We start from the raw sequence: 22,729 nt of genomic DNA on the forward strand, positions 1-22,729 counted from the left end.
ATGTGTAAATACATATATGGCTTCAGGATTTCATTGAAATATTTTTTGTAAAAATTGATCACATACAAATGTCCATGAATTAACTAGATATATCTGAAATATAACTGGCGTGCAAATCAAGTGTACACACACACAAGTCCCTTGATGAAGATTATGATTATTCTGGTGCTGAAAATACAATTTCAAATAAGGATTAGAAGAAAGTAATTTTAGATTCCTTTGGAACATTATACTAAAGATCTGTTTTAACCACATTTATTTTGAATTACTTAAGTCAGTACTGTAATTCTTGAATTTCAGCAGTACTCAGAAGATCCCTATTGTCTTGTTTATCTTTTGTTCACATATTTGGGTCAATTTTTAACTAAATCCAATTCTGCACCCTTGATTCATGTGATTATATTTTATGAAACTGCAAAACTGTGAGGAAGGATTATATTGTTTTATTCCATTTCATTTTATTTATTATTCCATACAAAGCCTTTTTTGTGAGTTGTGTACATTTTTCAAATGGACTTCACGCAGTGATTGTAATACTGTAGCAGCTGGATGTAGCATCTCTAAAAAATAGAGTAGATATGTCTTGCAGAGGTAGTAATAATGTACATATAATCCTCTTCCTGTCAATGGTAGAGGTTGAAAAAAATCCAGAACACTTATAATTACAGCAAAGAGAACCTCACTGTCTTTTTGTCGTCCCCCCCCCCCCCCAATATTCTGAGAATATTGCATAAACTTGGTTTTCTTTTTGGTCAGTTACCAAATTCATATGTATGAAGAAACTTGGAGAACTACATTTTGATTTATAATTTAAACTTGTTCATTGTAAGGTACCTGTAATCATCTTACTCATGATGCTTTGTACTCATGAGAATGGGAGTCCCTGATAAGCTGTGGGATTTCAGGATGGTGGACAGTATTTGGAGCTGAAATTTCAACACACTGTTGAAAAGTTGAGAATTTTGACTGTATCACCCCACCATATCAGTCTTATTGTTCATATGAATGTTGAAGTTTCTCTCCGTTATATTTTTTTTATTCAAGCAACTAGAATGTTTCTAAATAGTAAAACATTCAGGTGTGTTACATAATATCCTATCAGTGATTGCTTAAATAGCTATCTACAGCTATCTTAGTTCTTCCTAAACCTATTCCCTAGATTATTTTTGTTCAAGTGTATAAATCTGAAAATGGGTGAGAGCTGCAAGTTTGGAACGGATGCTTACTTAGTATTTTCATTTAGGAATTGTTAACAGATAGATTCTTTACACATTTAGTTCAGCCAAGTTATATCCTCTGGTAAAATGAGAAGATTGCCTTTCAAGTGAGGAAAGCTTTGTTTTGAGGAATAGTGAATGTGCACACAGCTGTGGTACTGCTGTCCTTTAATTACCCAATGTAACAGAATAGAAAGCAGTAATAGTGAATGAGTGACATATTGGAGTGTGTGCATTTTTTGGAGATTCAGTATTAAAATAAATAGCTAATTATTTTTAAAGTTAAACAAGTTGTTTTAAAGGAAATTCCAGAATATGACTCACTGTGTTTTGGGGAGAAAGTGGTTAAACTGCATCTCACCAGTATACAAGATCCACCGGTGCACATTGTTTCTATCTTTTTTTGCGGCATGCTAGGTGCAGGACTTAAGAATATGCACTTGAACTGGTCTTGGCTGAGTACAGTAGTCGTATTAGATTTTCAGACACTGTATCCTCTAATACGTCTGACTTGAGGCAGTTGACGAAGTTTGCCTGTCACTTTAGCAGAGATGTCAAAACAATCCAATAAGAACAGACTGAAATCCTAGAATAAACTGCCTGAATGTATAAAAGTATTATTAAAGGACACTTGTTATTAAAAGCTCCATGACAGAGACCCTAATAAGCTGAGTTCAATGTGAAATTTTTGACTGAATTTCATCTTTGCTGTGTCTCCAACTATTGCAACTTCTTGCAGTACCGTAAAACCGAATTCATACAACGATGATCTATAGTATAATTTGTCAATAGTCTTTATGTATTACTCTAGGTGTTTTTTTGTCCTATGTGGGACAAAATGCTGGCAGTGGGGTTGACTGGTTCGCATTTTGTAGCACCATCTAAGAAACCTCCAGCAGTAACTTTCACAAGTCAGCAGTTACTGTTGTTTTCACCTGTCGGAGAGCTGCTCGGCCTCTCGCCTCTCCGCAGGTGGTATCCGCATCACCCGGGCATCCACTTCTCTTCCGTGAAATAGGGTTAGCATGTGTGGAAAAGCGGTCACTTCTCCCTTCTCTTTGAGACTAGAAGCCCCAACTCTGCCACCTCACTTCTGCAGAAGATGCAGCCTTCCCAGTTTGGAGCAAGAGCCACCAGGAGCTCCAGTGATTCAGTTGCCTGTTTTCTCCCCAGCTGGAAAGTCAGTTTATACCGCGCTTGGTTTCTGCCCGTGTCTGTCCTTTGTGCTGCGCCAGCAGATGCAAAGGCCATCCATCGTGGTGTGGATTGCAGCCGTCAGGCTCGAGTCGCCGATTAGCTCATTTCAGATCAGCCAGGTGGCTTTCAGACAGGAGTCTGGAGCCAAATATCTCCCAATTACCTGAAGCAAATTGCTTCATAGCTTGTTACCAAAATTCTGAGCAAGGTTTTGGCCGCTCTTTGGTATTTAATTAAACTCCATGCATCTGATAACTTTGCTGCATGATGTGGCAAATAGCAAATGCGTAGATTAAAGTTGATTTCAAAATATGAAAAAGACCAAAAAAAAAAAAAAAAGAAAAAACTTGGGAGCGTGCTGTTTTATTGTGAAGGAAAAGGGTTTTTTGCTCCATGAAAGCCTAAATACAGTCTGAGACTAACTTGCATTTCCTTCATAGCAGGGAGAAAAAAAGAATAGAAATAGTGACATTATGATTCCAGGCATGACTCAGGCATGTTTTAACCCTGTGCAAGTATCCTTCCAATTTGAAATCTTACACATTTGTGTCTCACTCAGCAGACTTTAAGAAATATATATTTTTAATGCCTGATCCTAGCATCTAGTTAGTCCAGCTGCTAGATCCTAGCATGTGGTTATAGCTGCTGGACAAAACACAGAACAAGAAAATCTCCATGTCATACAGTTAGGTTCCTGCTCTAAGACTGAGGATAATAAATAGGGAAAAGAGAAATGAAAAAGAATAAGCTACTCTTGGTCAGTAAAAGTAGCAGTAAAGTTACTGGAAGGCATCCCAGAAAAAGGAGATGGATTATGAAATATTTTGAGGATGCTTACAGGGAATTTCTGTTCTGTGTGAGCTGGAAAAAAGCATTAATAATCAGGTGAGAAAATTTTCAAAAGTGGATATTACAGATTGGCATCCTGGGGATGAGGTAGGTTAATGAGATCCCATCTGTAAATGTGAGCTAATAGTATGTGTGGGAAGGATAGGGCAAGGTAAGGACTGACTGGAAATGGCCTTGACTCAGAAGAAAAGTTGCTAATGCTTGATGTGATAGAAAAGGAGAAGTTTGTGGAAGCCTCCAAGGAGAGGGCTTACACTAAAATATGTTCTTTTGCAATGACTAATAGGCAGAAATTATTACCGAGTTTTATTTTATGCAAAGGTAAAATGCTATATAACTTGTAATCTGATGCACTTGACTCTTATGTGCAGCCTGTAGGCAATTTAGCAACTGACCTAAGACAGGAAACTCTGTTTCAGGCTCCTGAAGATTGTTTTGTGGTTGAATGATTTCTGAAATCTTCTTCTTCTATGTGTGGGTTAAAAAAAAAAAAAAGACACTACATGAGATCCTAGATATTTGTGCATATGATTTAGGATACTGTAGATATCATAAATGAAAAACTAGATTACATCTCACAGTAACAGTCTTTATTACAATTTTCCCTTTTTTTATCCTAAAACACAAGCTCACAAACATTAATAAAGAAAAACAAATTCTGTTTCAAGTTACTTATGCAAGTTGAAATATGTTCCCTAAAGAAGGTCATGGAGGCACAAACTGTCAGAATGACATCTCTTGCTGACAACCTCAACCATTACTTAAAGCATAAATGTATATTTCTCATTCACTGACTGTTATGAGGCAAGACAGATATCATCAAGTACATCTTGTCTTAAAAAAAAAAAGGTGGGGCAAACAGAAAAGATGTTTGAATGTTTGATGACAGATGAGTATTACTGACTTGTCATAACTGTAAATTAGGAACATTGCAAAGAACAGAGCGTGTTGAGTTATCCCACAGCTAGCTAATTACCCCACACCTATTAGATGTCTGGATGTATGCAGTTTATTGAAGCTCTGAGTTGTAGCTGATTTTGAGGAAGGAAAATGCAGAAAAACTGCCTATAAAATAAGTAACTTGCCTCCAGAGATAATCTCTCAGGTGACAGAAAGCATTGCGTATAGATGCATTGCAAATTCCTGATCCAGTACAATGTGTAAACCATGTTCTTTTGAAACAAGCTGAATTATTTTTTCTTCTGAGATGGAACATAGCCACAAGTAAGCAAGAGCATGTTTAGATCACAATCCAGAAATAATAATGTATTTTAACATAGGCTATTTCATTTTTAATTTTCCTAAAAAAAAAAAAAAAGAGGATTGTGTGTGGCCATATTTGGCTGTATTTACCAATAATTACCAAAGAAATTAATATACCATATCTAAGCATTATCTTTCTTACATTAATACATGTATAAATATTCATATGTTCACTTTTGTTTTCCAACTCTGAAACAATTTTTCTATTCCAAAGTGGGTTTTGACACGGTGCTGAGTTTGGGGCTATTCTGCAAAGCATTTAGAAATGTAAGCAAATGACACATATGGCCATCCACTTACATTAATGGTGCTAGACAGAGAGAGCATATCAAAACTGTATGTTGCCAGTGGCTCTATCTTTCCTTTCACTTACAGGTTTAATTCAAGGTTTTAAGATTTTTCTGCACATGTGTATTCATTTGTGCAGAGAAGCACACTGGTTTGGGTCTCAGATATTTGAAAGAGCTTTTCTCCTTGAATTTTCAGGGCTATTAATACGAAGCTTCCAGCTAAAATACTGTCTTCAAACAAAAATATCAGGAGACTAATAGGATAGTGTCTTGACAGAGCAAAGACACCTATCATTTTCTACTGGTGTAGCACAAACTCCACTGATGTTACGAGGTAGCATAATGGCTCTTTGCTCCTCCACTTCTGATGAAATTGGGCAGAATTAGGGACTATTTATTTTGAAAGAAACTTTTCAGCTTTTCAGTTTAGTTTTCTTTTTTAAAAACATAAAATGGTGTTGGTCAACGGGAAAGGGTAAAATAATATAAGAACTTTAAGAAAAAAAGCAATTCTATCTTCTGAAAGATTAAGCTTTTTGTACCAGCTCCATATTTTTCATCATCATAACTGCATATGTATATGTAAGCAGAAAAAGGGTGAGAGAGAGTTTGTTTTGCATTTAGCTTTATATCTGTTTTATTTCAAATTTGGATGCTACTTACAGGAGGTACAGATCAGAAGTTTTTAACAGATCAAAAGCTGTGCAAATGAGATGTCACAACAAGGAATGAAAAGATCCCTGAGTTTCAGGGGCAAAAAAGCTGAACAAAGACAAGGTAATGCTTAGAAGTTAATGGTAGACCACTACCTTAAGGTGTGAACATGAATAGATGAGAAAGTCTGTCTTTACTCTGCCTTTGTAGCACATGTATTTTGTGTTCTGGAATAAAACCCTTTTAATTTGTTCCCTTTCATTTTTTATACAACTAAAATACTTCTTGAGTACTTACTAAATATCCAAGGGTTCTTGGAAAACCATGTAGTAAATTGTTTAGAATACTTTGAACATGTTAAGTGCCCAGTAGAGCTAAGGTTGTTATTAATATGATATCAAACACTGTAAGGAAATATAGCCATTCTTGTCCATGCTATCACACAATACTGTTACTCCTAGCTTTTTCTTTTTTGTTTTCCTGTGGTGCTTTAGCAGATAGGAGTAGAAATAGCTTCTAGTTCTCATGGAAGTTCCAGAGACTTCAAAAGATTAAAAACAAGTTATTTCTGTTCAACAGATGAGGAAATCAAGGTACAATTTACTAGCTAAAGGTTGCCAAGCAGACCAGTAGTGGACTAAAGTCAGCTGTGTCTTATATTGAAACCATGCTGTACTATATTTTCCTTAAAATTGTCCACTGAGCTACAGATATGCCATTTAAAATTGGAAACTAAAGGAAATATAATTTTTATCACTTTTTTTCCTATCTTGAGCTCTATATCAGTCCATCTGCATGGCATTCTTTGTCAGCTTCTTTATTTTGAATGGATAATAATCATCATGTTTCTCTCTTTTTGCCCTTTCTTCCTTTTGGTTCAGCACAGCCTTTATTAAACTCTAATTAACCTTGCAGTAGGATGACAAGTGTAATGAGGATCTTGAATAACGTTTAACGATAACAGAAACACAATAATGAACTTTTGCTTGCCTGCCAGATGGATTTTTACCACTGTCTCACTGCTCTGACTCACAAAAACAAATATGTAATTTCTGCAAGTCCTGGGTATACGTGCAGAAGTGCTGTTGGTGATTAATTTCTCTGAAAGAACAAGACAGGAGAAACACAGTATTTTTCCCAATATTTAAATGCACTTTTAAATCAGACAAACAAAATAAACTCCAAAAAGCTACCTCTAATATTCTTTGGGAGAAAAGAATATCAGTGGGGTTCCCCCTTCCCTTTTTTTTCCTTACGGTACTTATACAAGCTATCAAGTCAGTGTTATATTAAAATAGAATGTTTCACTACTTTTGAATAATGATATTATTACAAACAGAATCAAATTCTAAGTGTAATCTCCTTGGTTAAGTTTCTAGATGAGGGAAAGAAAGAAAAAGAAAGAAAGAAAGAAAGAAACTAAGCACTTGTTTATAGTGAAAAGCAAATCTGACCTCAGTCTGAGTAAAAAGTGCAATGATTATTCCTTAATAACTTTCAGGGAGAACAGCTTTATCTGAGAGTAAGTATTCTTGTGAAAGTAAAGATAGCAATTTTACTTGTACATTAACAATGTGTCTTTTCTGTCCATTGTATACATAAAGAAAAAAATTACTTAATTTATATCTCTAAGTTAATGCAGCTGAAATCTAGTTTAACCCATCACTAATGCCACTTAATAATACTTTGCCCTCATAATATGATAAATATGAAAGTGATGATTACTACAGGTTTCCCGCTTTGCTGTGATTGCAATGGTTATCAGAATGAGACGTCATGAAGCAGCAAGGTCTCTGACTGCCATTCTTGGAACCCATAGTTGATCACTCACATGTCATGCTACCCATTTTTCTCTTTCACAGAGATAATCCAGAATAGATAAAGCACAACAAAATAAATTAAGCTTCTGTATATGGATCATAGTATGAAATCTAGTCTGACCCCTGAAGATAAAAAGTTACAAACAGGTCATTCTTCTCCTTTCTTCCAACTGGTTACAGCAGAGTAAGATAATATAGAAGTATCACCTAGGGGGAGACCTGGCTCAGATTAAACCCAAGAAATTTGATAGAAACAGAATTTCAGTCAATGTACATATCTGTTAAACTCCGAGTTCAGGTCGGGAGAGCTGTACTTCCACAATGGGATATGAAAGCCCCCCAGGAAATTCCCTACCCAGAAAAAACAACCCTCTCAAACCCTCAACAATCCTCATAGTACAGCAGAGATGTATATATATGTATGTATGTGTGTGTGAATGTATGTATATGTATATATACATGCACATTTGAACAGCTTTGGACTGTGTTCCAACCATTTGTCCAGCACACCAAGTTTTTTCATCATTGCACATACTTTCGGAAGGACAGACCAGGATGGTGAGTAGGGGAAATCACCCTGTATCTGATGTGGGACAGGTGATGAGGCAGCTGAAAGCTTATGGGTCAGAGTTAGAGGGCAGACCAATGTGGGTAATGTTGTGGTAGGTGTCTGCTACAGACCACCTGATAAGAAAAAAGTAGTAGAAGAGGCCTTCTTCAGACAATTGGAAGAAGCATCATGTTTGCAGGCCCTGGTCTTCATGGGGGACTTTAATGATGTTGGTATCTGCTGGAGGGACAGCTCAGCAGGGCACGAGCAATCCAGGGCGTTTCTGGAGTGCATTGATGATGGCTTCCTGATGCAGATGATCGAGAAGCTGATGGAGGAGATGCTCTTCTGGACCTCAAACAAGGAAGGGATGTGAATGTTGGGGGCGGCCTTGGCTCCACTGACTGTGAGATGGTGGAGTTCAGTTCCTGAGAGGAAGGAAAAGGCAAAAAATAGGATCACAACCCTGGACTTTTGGAGAGCAGACATAGGCCTATTCAGGGATCTGTTGGAAGAATCCCATGGGATATGGCCCTGGACAGAAGAGGGGTCCAGGAGAGTTGGTTGATTTTCAAGGGTCACCTCTTCCAAGCTCAGTAATGGTATAGACTTGATAAGTGGATGGTTAGCTGGATTGAAAACACTGAATTGCTGGGCTCAGAGAGTTGTGATCAGGAGCACAAAGTCCAGCTAGAGGCCAGTCACTAGTGGTGTCCCCCAGGGGTCAATACTAGGGCCAATACTGTTTCACATCTTCATTAATGGCCTGGGCAATGGAACATATTGCACCTTCAGCAGGTTTAAAGACAGTACAAAACTGGGAGGAGCTGCTGATAAACCAGATGATCATGCTGCTGTTCAGAGGGGCCTTGACATGCTGGAGAAATGGGCTGACAGGAACCCCATGAAGTTCAACAGAGGGAAGGTCTTCATGCCTTTATAGAGATGAATGAAACTAAGCAAGTCTTTTACACTTTTTTTTTTCCTATGAATATGTAAATACTCTTTCCAGCTATTTCTCCTTCCTTCACTCTGTAATTCTACCCTTAACAAAAGGTAAATGTACAATTTCTCTTTCGATGAGCAAGCCTTAGTCACTTTTAAAGGTAAAGACAGTTCTCAGTAATATATCCAGTATAACAAAGTTTGCTGCAAAATACCACTTTCTAAGTTATAGCCTACTATAGAGAGGCAGAGGCTATCTTTTTTTTTTCCTCTCCTCTTCTGTAATTTTTCCTTTGAAGCTCAGTGTTTAGAATTTTAGACAACATAAACATTTGTGGCACATCTTAGCTTACAATTTTGGAGTAGGTAGAACACAGCCGTTCTTGAATTTTTTTTTTTTTATTTTATACAGATAATTTTATTTTCTCAATTAGATTAGAAATGTGTTAAACTACACTGGAAGAATTCAAATCGACAATAAAGTGTTTATTTGTACGATGACAAATAATGTAACAGTAGCATCTCCCTCAGGGTTTACTTTTCGACCAGATTGCATTTCCTGAACTATTAACTTATTATGAGAGTAGAGGCCCATATAAACAAAACTTATCACGTGATTGTCATTAAAGAGAGTCTGATGTCTTTTCACTAGCTGATGCTCACTTTTGTCACGTTTTCTTCTCATTAGGGGATCTGTTCTCTACAATATCTGCAGAGAGATTGGTGCCATTAACATTAATGAAAGTTACATACATGAACCGAAAAGCTAATAGTTTCCCTTTTTCTTACTGCATTGCAGTTTGATTTGGAGAAATATAATCAATTAAGAAGGATCTAACCAATTAGAAGAATAAAGTATTAACAAGGGCTTCTCCTAGTCAAAATGAACTGGAATGAACTGTCATTTTGGTTGCAATGGGTGGGATTCAGGCACTTAAACCATAGGCTTTTAGTGCCTGTTCCCCAGGTTTTGGAGGGACATGATGTAGGAGCCTTATGGAGCTGAAGCTTAAGGTCACATAGGATGCTTCAGAGCATTTAAAATGACAGTAGATGTTTACACTTAGTCATCTGACTGCTCAGAGAGTCATTTATACCAAATCTATCCATAGCTAGGGTCTTTTTGTTATAGCCCTTCTTTGCAGGCAATGACACTACTACCTAGATATTTTACTCAACTTTTAATCTGCAGATCTCAAAGAGAGGCAGTATGACTTGGAAACTGAGGCCATGGTCTCTGAGCAGGCCAGTAGCAGAGTCAGAACTAAAACACAGGTTTATTTGGTACCAGTTCAGCGCTTTTCTCCCTCTTCCTTACTATGTCCCCTGTGACATAGCTCCTGTCTTCAAGCAGTGGGCTTGAAAATTCCCCTCCATAATGATAACACCTAGCACATGGGAAGCTTGGTCATCTCTCCCGAATTTTATGATGCTGTCACATTATGCCAGAGAAATCTGTTTACATCAGAAGGTTCAGTGTGGCCCATGAATGGCCTGAGGCGGCAATCCATAGCAGTGGATTATTTTTCTGCTCATGACAGGAAATGGCTACAAATCACTGAAGTGACTGTTCCTGTCTCTTGCCTCCTGCCTATCACTCAAATAAATTATTTTCCTCTTCTCACAAGAGATGCATCTTCAGTAAAAAACCAAATATTTTGAAGTTTATCTGAAGAACTACCAGTATTTCTGTTTCCGCTGAACCTGCGTAACGAACATAATTTAAATTATATCCACACATGTGCACTCTTGTACTTGCTCTCGTAAGAAAAATACTGAAAACCAAGGAAGCAGAACAGTGCCGGGTATTTAATTCAATTTGAGCAGATCATTTATGTCTGGAGAAAAGAAAGTTTAAGAGCTGGGATTTTTGAAAAATCCTTTTCAAAGGTGTATGTTTTCTCTTTTGAGTTTTTTTGTGGGTTTTTTTTTATGGAAAGAAGGGAGACTGAAATGGCACTTAGGGTACCATCTGAGGTGACATGTTCTTAAAAACTAGGGACTTCCTACTGGTTTTAAATGTTTCTATGCTTACAAAGATTTTCTGTACCTAAAACTTTCTATTTTATATATATGTGTGTGTGTGTGTGTGTGTATAAAATATATATGCATGTATAAAAATATATAAAATATGGTATAAATATGGTAGTATTTAGAAATGACTGCAATTGTATAGAACCTGATTTATGAGCCTTGATATTGGACACTGTGAAATGGAAGAGCTGTGATTTGCATTCACTTTGCACAAGTATAATGACTACAGATGGTGCAAGGCATTGATGAATAGATCTCATATTTTCTAATACTACAAAATATAGCCAGATGCTGTATATAAACATGAAGAAAAAGCATAGTGAAAAAGCAGTGGCCCTATAAAATGGGGAATGAAATGAATGGGACATTGATACATAGGTATATTTGTTACTTGCAATATGTATTTTCACCTTTTTTAATGAAAATCAGAATCAGCAAGACTTTTTCTAGATTTGATGGAAATGATGTAAATGTAAGATACATAAAACACAAAGATACGGAAAAGTACCTAAAGTGCCTCTTATTCATAAGGTTTCCTATGATTTACATTGACCTAGTGCTTTTGTTTGGGCATCAGAGAACACTTAATTATTTCTACTACTATTAAGCACCTTACTGAACTGAAACTGTTTGCAGTTTTAGCAACACCTCAGTAGCATTTCCTCTCTTGTTAAGTGCTTTATAGCAGAAAGAATTGGGTGAGAATAAATTACTTCTGCAAGAAGAAGAGAAAGGGAAAGAGAAGGAAAGAATATCCCCAACTGAAGTGAAATAGGCAGAAATTTTGCTCCTCTCCTTTCTGTCTGAAGCCCTGTGTTGCAAAATGACTCCTCTAAGTTTGCAGCTGGCTGAATCTTCTGGCTTTAGAAAGTGAGCTCCAGCCTCAGGTGGTTGTGCAAATGTCTGTCAATTTGTGTTGCAGGACAGAGTAAAAGGAGTAAGTACGAGCATTAAGAAGTTTTTCCATAAACGTGAAAGAGCGGCACAAGCACAGCCTTTAGCAAGCTGTTTAAAGCTTTCAGTGCAAAGATGGAGAGTCCATACCAGAGAATATCTATTTCCTTCGGTGTCTCAGATCACGAGACCATGCTTGATGCCGTTCTCTGACTTCATGCTATGCTAACAGTTTTACAATTTTTAAGTACACCGAGATTGGTTACAAAGAAGTATGTTCATGGTGATAGGTGGAGCCTCCATTCTGATCCATGATAGCTGAATCAAACTGCTGATAGACAAAACTCAGTGTCTTCAAATATTCAGAAACAGCTCAGACATACTTGGCTGTCAGTATTTTTCAGTAGGAAAGGGAGGTTAAGATATCTGTCCTTTCTGATTGAGTTCTTTATCTAGAAAAATGTCTGAATTGGGAAGGAAAATGACTATACTGTCCTGGAAGGAAAAAGAGAAAATACAAAGTAGCTGTAGATGTAACACACAGCCAAACTTTACACTTATGGACCCACAACAAAGAATAAGTAATTACAGCTGTGTATCCGATCTACAATAAAGTCAAAGAATTGTCATGATGTGAGGGGGAAGAAAATAGGATCCCTATCTCATTGACAATCTTAACCAAAAAAACCCAGCCACAACAACAAAAAAAAATGCTGCATACCAACACATCTATTTTTGTTCTATTAGGAAGCAAATATTCTTTATAGTGAAGACTTTTACTAGTGGGCATAGATGGAAAAGGAGCAGATATTAGTTAATTCATCTTGCTTTGAAATTGCTTGAACTACTTAAATGACACTTAATAGTTCTAACATTGCTCTAGCTATTGGCAGAACGCAGTGTAAAGTGCTTGGGCAGTGTTAACTTCCTAACGCTAAGCTGACATGCAGATTATAATTCAGATTTCTGATTTCCATTCAAAGAACTTTAATAGGCTGCAGTTATGTTCTTTGTTTTCAAGTTATGTTGTATTTAGGGTAATGTTAGAGAGAACAGGAATTGTCTCCTTAGGATCTGCATGTAGACAAGACAGGCCATTCTCCCCATTACAGTGCAAAAAGTGATAAGAGAGCTGTTTCATTTCTGCTCTCCAGTCTGGCTTCTGCTGCTCCTCATATGGATCATAGGAGAGTAATCATCTTGGGACATCTGTTGTGTCACTTGGATGGTGCAGGGAACTAAGGCAAATCAGATATGGTTCTCCCACACCCCCATTTCTCTATTAAGAATAGTAAGGCTGTCCTTGGAGGTATGTGGACGTTTGCTCCTTAGAAGCTGAGAGAAACCAGAGGAACTTTAAAGATGAATTAAATGTATAATTTTAGGTCTGCAGGTGAGGGCATTTCCAAAAAATGTTGGAGAAAAATGGTTGTTGCATCTCGTTCTCTCACCTTCTATTTTATAAAATAGAAATACAGAAATATACCAATGTAAAAACAATAATTTCAATTTTGCTGCAACTTTCTTTGTTTTTTTGTTTTTGTTTTTGTTTTTTTTCCTCTCATGACAAATCTATTACTCATCGGAAGTCTTAATACTTGGTTACAGACTGTCTTTGTACTCCTGTTTTCTCTCTAACAAATCAGCCTACACATGACTGTTTTTTCCTTAGTACAGCAGAAATGAAAATTCAGGGTAGGAATAATCTGTTCCCACAAAGCAATCTCACTTTATCAGCTGCATCACCCCATCAGCATGTATGATCCTGACATCCAGTAGCTGGGCACCAAGTTCTGCGCAGGATTGCTTTGATAGAATCTGCAATAAAATATAAAGTATTCCTTTAAACTGAACAAGCTTAAATGGTTTAATACAACAGCAAGAACCTTAAAGAGGAATAAGCATTGGACTGGCAACCCAATGTTTTCATAATGGTCACAGGGTGACTACTCTTGAATCATTATAGTAAAAATAAGCTATAGGAATGCCTGATTTGTTTTCTAAATCACTTTCCTTGTTTGATTAAATGATTAAGCCTATTTTAGAACAGCATGCCACCAAAACTTAACAGGACTTGAATATTTTTAGTTCTGAGGGTTAGGAAAATGTTTTACCTGATCTTATGGATAAGACATCTGCCCCTAGGACCAACTCTTCCCAGACATTGTACCAAAGTCTCCTTATGGTTTTAAGGCAAAGTATATCAATGTAAAATTGCCTTCCCTAATCCATAAAGCAATGCAACAGGGTTGTTCTATGAAGAAGAAACTGACCTCGAGAACTTAGAAATGAGTGGTAGATCTACTACAAAATCTAAAGACAATGTAAACGTACACCTCTCTGGTGAGAGTTTGTGCTTCAGGCACAATTTCCATCATGTTTGCAGCATTCAGTCTGGGTTGCTACTGTGCAAAGGGAAGAAGACAATAGTCATGTATTATCACATGAAAATGGTCAATACCAGTAAACTTTATTGCCTGTTGTCAGAAGAGGGGCTCGAATGCTCTCTAGGGGCCTGCTCGTACTCTAAGAGAACAGTCAGCAAAGCTTGTCCTGAAGATAACTGTGTGTCAATGATTCTTGTTTGAAATAAAAAGACATTGCTTGAAAAGTGCCTAGGGCGTCACATACTTCCAAGAGTGAATGGAAGACACAGTTGTTCCATGCTTGGTGAGTGCAGTTGCTCTCAGACTATAGAGTATCAGGGGGAAAAAAATCATCCCTACATTCAGTAAATTCAGCAGGTATTAGGAAACATATTCCAAGAATGTTACTGCAGTATATATGGGATAAAATGTATTGTAGTTGTGACTTCCAGGTCAGAACCCCAAGCGACCCCAAATCTTCTAGCCAGTCAGCAGTAATGGTTAACAAAGAAAAGAAATTTAAGGTTAGAATTTTTAATAAATCGATACTGATGATATTATAATGCTATTTGTAAATTAGGTTGCCTCTCAAACACTGCTTTCAGCTTTGTTTATTCCATTTCAAAAAAAAGAATATAGGAGAAATAGAAGGGGTTCAGAAATTAGTAATAAGAATGTTTAGAGAAGTGGAAAAACTACCATCTGAAGTAAGATTGAAAAGGCAGGAGCAGTTTACTTTAGAATAGAGATGAACAAGATGGGACATGAAAAGTAACTGAGTGAAAAAGATGGTGCGTAGAAATGAGTTTATAGAGAAACTAGTGCAGACTTTCTACTTAGCCTTTGACATAATATTAGAGGAAGGCAGCATTCAGAGAAATTGAAAGACAGCACATCTAAAATTGACACAAGGAATTATTTTTTCAGCCAACAATAAGCTAACAAAAATCATTGCCGCAATATATTATTGAAGTCAAGAGCTTAGTCAGATTAGAAAAGGAAATGGATGTTTGTATAGATTATAACAACATCCAGACTTACTAGGGTTTTAAAAAATAAGAAGAAATCTAGAAATGATATAAATTCACATGCTTCTGGGCAAAATACAATGATAGTAGCTAGGAATATTCTTTTTCTATGGACAGCATACCTTTTAACTGTACATTGTGAGCGTTCTTGAATTTTCCCCTAAAGCACCAGCAGTTGGCCTTTCTGAAACAGATGGTCGAAAGGACTTCTAGTATTTGAAAGAATAGTTTTAATGTTTAGCTTCAAAAAGAGGCAACTGAAAATATTTGTTGTCGGAACTACTTGTCTAGAATGCTCAAAAGCATTTATATTATTTTGAAGGTCCAAGCCCAATCTGTAAAAAAGTTACATATATGAACTATCTGTGAAGCTGCAAGGATGTTATAGCTGGGTGGCCAATACTAAGACACATTGAAGCTGACGGATCAGTGACAATAAATAACCAAATTGGGCTTTGGAGGCCTGGATCTGGACCACCTGCAGCCTAGTATACAACCATATTTACCACCTCGTTCTAGCAGAAACAGATAGGTATATTACAAGAATGCATGCACCAGCGATTGATCAGGATGCATATCAAATACAGGAAAGAACTATATGGCTGATTAGCAAAAGTGTAAGGCAACATACTAGAATATGCTTGGTTTTTATTATTCCACATCTCACATATTCCCAATTAACAGTTGCATTATTTCTTACTATCTGCTAGTGCTGTGATGTTTTGATGCTTCCCACAATGTCCTGAATGAAAGAAACTTGTGTGACAATTCTGATTTTGAACTGAGGATGTCCTAGTGGTTCCCTGACTTCCAGCAGAGGTGGGCTAGGGAGGCAAGGCCAGTAATATGTAGCAATAAAAATATGCACCATCTAAATTCCTATAGGAAAAAGCAGAACACCACATACTTCTCATTTTACACAGATTTTATTCTCAGTTACACAAATACTTTTTAAATCTATAGATTCAGCTTCAGTTATTAGTATGACTTGTGGTAGCTTGGCTTACAGGAAAAGACAGAATCTTGGAAACAAAAGTCACATGAAACATTTATTTATAGAAATACAGTAGCACTTATATTTTAGCTTCCTATAAAAGCTATATTACTAAAGATATATCTCCGTAACTATGTGAATGTATGAGTGAGTTTAAAAAGTTTGAAGAACTTTCTTATGACTCCAGTTCTTGTTGTTGTTTTTTTTTTCCACAACTATATATTTTCTCCTAGCAACTGTAAAACAATGTATCTACTCTCAAAGAAGGGTTCCATGAAGGAATCAGAATAACAATGTGGTTCAATGGATTAAATAAATAATCATAATATTGAAACTACTGAATTTGATAACCTAAACCTTCTCTTAGCATTTTCCCAATTGCTTTATTCACTTACAAGATTAAAAGCAATGTCTGATTTACTCCTTAATCCTCCTCACAGAGGACCATCTTTTAAGTCCAAATCTCCTTTTATTTCAGGGGTCTTGTGATAACTATGGAAACAAACAACTAGCTAACTAAACAAAATCTAGCTTTGATCCCGCTTCCCCAGACAAACAGATAGGGCCCTTCCCATCCTTCTACATAAGGACATTAAGTACTGACTCCCTGTTCCTACAATGTAGTGTTCACCGATTTGGGATTAATTAGTGCTTTAAATTAAGGTTGTGCATACTTTCCTTGATAGTGCTGGTTACTGAGTCACCTGTTAGGAAGAATCTCGATTTAGCAGCTAAACTTGGAGTTTCATTAGCTGTATAGATATCTAGCTAATTTTCATTAATAGGGGAAAAAACTTTCTTTTACCATACCAGATAGTATATCTTTGATAATAATTTTTAATCTTAATTAAATTCAGCTGTGTTTGCTGGAAAATACTTTAAGCTATTGGAGACTTCCCTTCTTCATTCTAAAGACTGATTCACTTTGCGTGCTACCTGAAACCCAACAGTCATGGAGGGTTAACGGCAGATGAGGTAGCTGCTCTGCAGTTTTGAAGTTCATTTGGTAATGGTGGGCATATTTCAAAATAAAAACTTAGATCTTTTGTTTCACTGGGAGCCAAACTGTTGAACTCTGTGAAGCTACTGCATCTAAGGAAGCCTAATTTCTGATTAGCAAAGCCCCTCATTACTGTTCTCTCAGTGTTAAAATGTTATCCCACTTAGTTCTGGATAGGGAACTAAAAGTTCATAAGGTTAGAAATACTCCTCCCTAAGAGCAGTATCAACTGTACTATATTTGCAGTAATGTTTAGTTAAAAATGACATTTCTGAATACGATGGCTTGTGTGATATATTGAAAAGGGGACATGGTAAGAGAAAAATTACAGGAAATAAAGCTATTTATTTTTTATTTCATTATTGTGCATTAAGATCAATATGAATAATACAAATTTTATTTGGCTAATAATCATACAAAATTTAGTAGCATGCCATATATATACATTTGGAATTTTGATGGAATCAGAGAACCAAACCCCTGTTTCAAGCTCTGAACCACCTAGGAAAATAGTAATTGTACAAATCAGTCAGCTTCTTTATGTGGTTCCATAATATGAGATGTCATTAGTGGATTTTTTTTTTTTTTTTAAACCCAAACTGTTGTCTTACTCTGTTACTGTTCAATTCATTCTGGCGATACAGGTTTGAATACTCTCCAAATGTAACAAAGTATGTATCTTTATGTTTAATATTTTATATTCTATTCATTTATAGCCTTTCACTTTATTAAATTTAATTGGAGCCCTGTTCCTCACACCTCTTTGTCATAAATTATCATATTTTAAATATTGTTTTGAAATTCCATTGTCAGTCTCTCTCTGATGGAAAATTATAAACAGTTAGAAAATGATTAGCAGTGTGCTTAAACATCACCTGCCTTCCTAGCTAATTAAATAGCTTGGTTCTGACCTGCTTTTCACTTGGCGAGAAGAGCAGGGTGGCTTCAGAACAAAAAATAATGAACTTCAAACTCTTGCTTCTGAATGGTACAGACAGCTGAAGCCACTACTTGAGCCTGAAATTAAACTATGATTATGTCTGTGTGTCTTTCTGAGGAAAAAAATACTAAAAAAAACCCCCACTAGATTAAATCTGAAATGATTTTTTTCAAGAATTCTAAATCCAAGTTCTGTGGTGCTAGAACAGATATACCACTAATTTTAAAGGATTAGTGGAGAAGAAAAGGGAAAGTAGCATTTCCCAGTTTAAAGAGGAAAAATGCAATTGAACAAAGCATTCATTAATCTTGCCTATAGAGACTACATTATTTAAGAGAATACTACTGCAAAACAATAGTGCTAATGTATGTTTTAAAGCCTAAAATCTTTTGTGTTTTTTTGTATGGGACTCTAAGATCTACCTTTGCTGGTGAATCAGTGAAAATCAGGAGTAACTCCTCGAGCAACTACTTTTGCTTACTGGTATGCAATAGCTGGTAAGTACAAAATAAATCAGGCTAACAGTCTCTGTGTCAAAAGATGATTTTACTCTATGTTTTTTGTTCCTGCTCTTAGATCACATAATGCATTCTGCTTGCTTACTGAGTGCACATACTATGCTATCCTGAGGTAAATGAGCTCAGTTCATTAGATGATGGAATCATTGAGATTTCTAGTAATTTTGTTGCTTGGATCCCACTTGCTTAAGTGTTCTTTTGAAGCTTAAAGGAGATGCTTTGCCATTTTAATTACTATTATCTAAGCATGTTTTATTCACCTGCAAAATTTCCTCCCCTGTAAATACTTCTCTGCTTACTAGTAAATTATATTATTTAAGTGGACCTAAAGATTGAGTATTTTCTTTCCATGCTTCATGACCTCTCTTTTCCAGCCCCCCATCCACCTATAAACAGGTCTGATTTCCCACCCTTGAACTGTGTGAGGTCTTTCCATCTTTTCCCTATTGCAGTATACTCTAGCAGGAGGGGGGCAAACACATCAGTACTATTGTACAGTACACTCCATGCAGCAACTGGTAACGTGTGAGTGAGCTTCAGATAGCAAGATCATAAGTAAAGTCAAGGAAGGTCATGATATTTCGATGTCAGTGCTGTGCTAAAGGCAGTTGTGTGCTTTCACTTAGTGTGGAAAGTGTGCATATGTCAGTGGAAAAAACCACACTCACATTTCCTAGTTGTACTAGGATGGATGCAGAAATCTCCTCAGTAACCTGAACAATATCCCTGATTAAAATTTCATTGAACTCTCTGTTTCCATGAAAAGTTTCATTTCTGTCAAATCAATATTTTTTTGTGGCAAAAAGCTGTTTCACTGGAAAACTCCTATCTCTGGAATTTAATTAAAAATAAAAGTATTTAAGCCTCAAGTAAAGTAGCTGACTTCATATATTTCATGTCTAAAGCATCCTGTAAACATCAAATTAATCCTCCAAACAGTTCTTCAAAGTAGGTAAGAATTATCATCCTTGTTTTACAAATGGAGAAACAGGAACAGAGGGATTATATGATTCATTCAAGGTCAGGCTCAAAGTCTGTGTAAGAGCCAACAGTGCAAACCCTTGTTTCGTAATCTGTTATCTTCATCACAAGACCAGCTTCTCTTCATCACCATTCAAAGACTGGAGAAAGTAAGCTATGGAAAAATCTAATTTTGTTAGCCTTTTTTATTTTTTGTTTCTATATATAAGAAGTTAATGAGTCATTTGGATTATGCAGTTCCATGGATGAATTTTAGAAAGGATTCCAGCTCTTTTTTCAATGCCTGTTGTCAAACAGTGCCTTAAGAGCTCTGCCATGTTGTGTTCTTCTTGGCCTAGAACCATGGCTGTTTCTGATTACTATTTTTGTGAAAGCATATTTAAAATTTTAAAAACCTTTGCTCAGCTTGGTATTTAAAACTAGTTAAGAAATGATAACTTTACTAATCAGTGTCTTTATGAAAAACAGATTGTATTTATGTATTTAAGTGCAACCTGCTGGAAGCAGGAAAAAATATTAACCACATACCTTTTTTAATCCCATATCAGATAATTAAAAATATTAGGTGGAAAATATGGTTTGATCCTGTCTATTGTTCCTGCCTGCACAGATACCTATAAAGTCTGTTCTGATTTGGTAGATTGAAGACATATACATGGCAGAGTTTTCTGTGGTGAATTTTCCTGAGCCTATTAAAAAATAGCTAAATTTAAAATATATTTCAGGCTTAATTTTATTCTTTAAGAGAAATTATTTATTCACATATCCTTTTAGTTCCACTGGATTCAAGTCTAATACAACTGACATCTTTGGAGCCTAATTAAGTTGCAGTCACAGGCTATTTTAACTTGTCTTAATGTGTCTGATTACATGGAACATATTTGTAGAGTAAAGCGTATTTCTGGTTTAAAGGGTGTAATGGAACAAATAGGTATTATATAGTATTCTTCCTCAAGGTAAACTGGGATGGATAATTTAATTTCCAAGGCGACAAATTATCTTATCATGAGTGAACAGGCAATTTCTTCCCTGCAATAAACTAAGTAGGTACAGACAGCTCTAACCAGATGAAATCATTATCCTTTTTAAAGCAGAAGCATTGAGTAAAAGTAATTTTCTCAGCCTTAGTTTCTCAGTAGAAAGTAGCTCTAGTAAACACTACACACTGTGGCCTTATGTAAGAGCAACAAGTTTAACCCTTTCAGTGGGAGAAGATAAACAGGGCTGTACTAAATAGACAATGAGAGGGAAAAAACATCTCAGATTTTAAAATTATGTGTAAAGAAATCAAAAATCTGATGAAAAGCAAAAATACTTAAGGAAACAAAGGTAATGTTTGTGATATATTTTGAATTTTCTTAGAGGTCACAGTAATTTGTATGAATTACTGTTCTACTGAAAAAGGACAAAACTGTTTTTTAAAAAACTGCAGTATATTACTAGGTTGTATGTTTATATGTGAACTGTAAAGATGGTATGCAGTCATACATATGCCATTTAATCTTTCTTTTGTTTTTTGCAGTTCATTTTATATTATAGTAATAATATGATTATATACATGCATATCCCCATGTACTGGTATATATAGATTTTCAAGCTGCTTGCTCTACTTGTTCCTTGGAGCAAAAATTGGGAATTTCATAATAAACATGTCAATTTACTTGTGTTGGAATTAGAAAGAAAATAAAATCTCTCACATATTGAGGAATGGTAATGTTTTATGGAACTTTAAGCGCCTTTTTTTGAGAAAATAACATGTGACAAGAGGAATTAAACAGATGAGCTTTAGTTAGGTTAGAGCCATCAGAAGGCTTACATGCTTAAAAATTGGGTGTCTCACCCTTGAATGGAATCTAAAACTCATATTAAATGCTTGGTTTCCTTTTGTACTGCAAAGAGGAGTTGGATGCTTCTGACTGCCTTGGAAATACGTTCATATATCTGTAGCAAGATAAAAAACGCAGTGAATGCGGGATCTGCAACTCCACCTTTGCCTGAGTTTAGGTAACTGAAGGATGTAAAGAAGTTTTCTGTCCACGATATGCAACAGGAACCCTCCTTACAGAATAAGCTTTATTATACACTTCATATCTACTTCAAAAGGACAGAGCAGATCTTATTCCTTTTGGAGGTGCTTTGGCCCATTTTTTTGTCAAAGTGCTTCCTAGTTAGAAAAGTAATTCAGAAAAAAGAGAACTGTGGGCTTACTGCCAACATCTATGTGGGGAAACTCAAACTTTCATCATCATCCTTTAAGAAAGTGACGTGAATCTGGAGACCGGTATCTCCTGCTTCCTTTCTCCAGCCCTACAAATGCCGTGTTCCTCTCGGCACAGTTGTGTAGCTCTGTCAGGGTATCAGCAATGGTATCTTCCTGGATTTTTGGAAAATGAACACAAGATGAGGATGGTTTATAACAGATTTTCCCTCCTCAGTTACAGGAAAAAAAAGAAAAATTCCTCCCCTTCACAGAAATGTTTTTTGAAAGTGTGCTTGGCTCTCTTGACCGTACTGGCTCTTTAGGCGTTGAACTCCATGCTGGATGTTGAAATCCATGATCTTTATTAGCTTACCAGTCAGGCGCAAGCATATGACAAGTTATCAGGATTTCTATAAACTGCTGTCAGAGTTAGGTGCCTGGGTTTGTTGGTTTAGACATGAAACTTGCCTAAGTCCATTTATGGATCTGGATTTTTTACCCATCCCAACTCTTCCAAGTGATCTGCTTACTGCTAGGGTGTTCTTTCTCCTTCTCAGTCTCTTTCTGTGTCTCTCTTTCCAAAAGTAAGTGGGAAATGAGTAGAACGAGAGTCATGATTCCCTCCTTCCTTTGCTACCGAGAGGGGGGACAGTCCCCCTATTTTATGTAAAATATTAATTCTGGGCAGTCCAATATTCTCAGCAAATAGTCCTTATTTCATCTAATCATTCTAAAATGGGTCTTTCTACTTAAAAAAAAGTATGCATTATTTTTGATATTACCTGCATAGGTTTTCAGAGCATTTTTGAATGAATTTGGTTGTCCAATTTATGTGGTGTTTTTGTTACCTATTTGAGTAAAACTTTGTGAAAAGAAAAAGAAAGTAAAATTCTTAGGATTATGGGGCATTTCATTTTCTTAATACGCAGAAAGTAGCTTGACTAGCATTACAATTATGTCTTTGATGCGTTAGTTAAGAACAAACAACA

The 22,729-nt window shown here is 36.2% G+C and overlaps 1 long non-coding RNA gene across 2 annotated transcripts in view; it reads left to right on the forward strand.

Annotated features, from left to right (window-relative positions):
- Positions 1 to 22,729, forward strand: part of LOC106491918 (uncharacterized) — a 488,135-nt gene that overhangs the window by 438,900 nt on the left and 26,506 nt on the right. Inside the window, exon 4 of one of the 2 annotated variants that reach the window (XR_010884258.1) lies at positions 18,458 to 18,538. The exons of the other annotated variant lie outside the window; for it this stretch is intronic. This is a non-coding gene — a long non-coding RNA (uncharacterized lncRNA). The remainder of the gene's footprint in view (positions 1 to 18,457; positions 18,539 to 22,729) is intronic. 2 annotated transcript variants of the gene reach the window in all.

The sequence above is a fragment of the Apteryx mantelli genome, chromosome 5, assembly GCF_036417845.1.
Source record: "Apteryx mantelli isolate bAptMan1 chromosome 5, bAptMan1.hap1, whole genome shotgun sequence".
NCBI lineage: Eukaryota > Metazoa > Chordata > Aves > Apterygiformes > Apterygidae > Apteryx > Apteryx mantelli.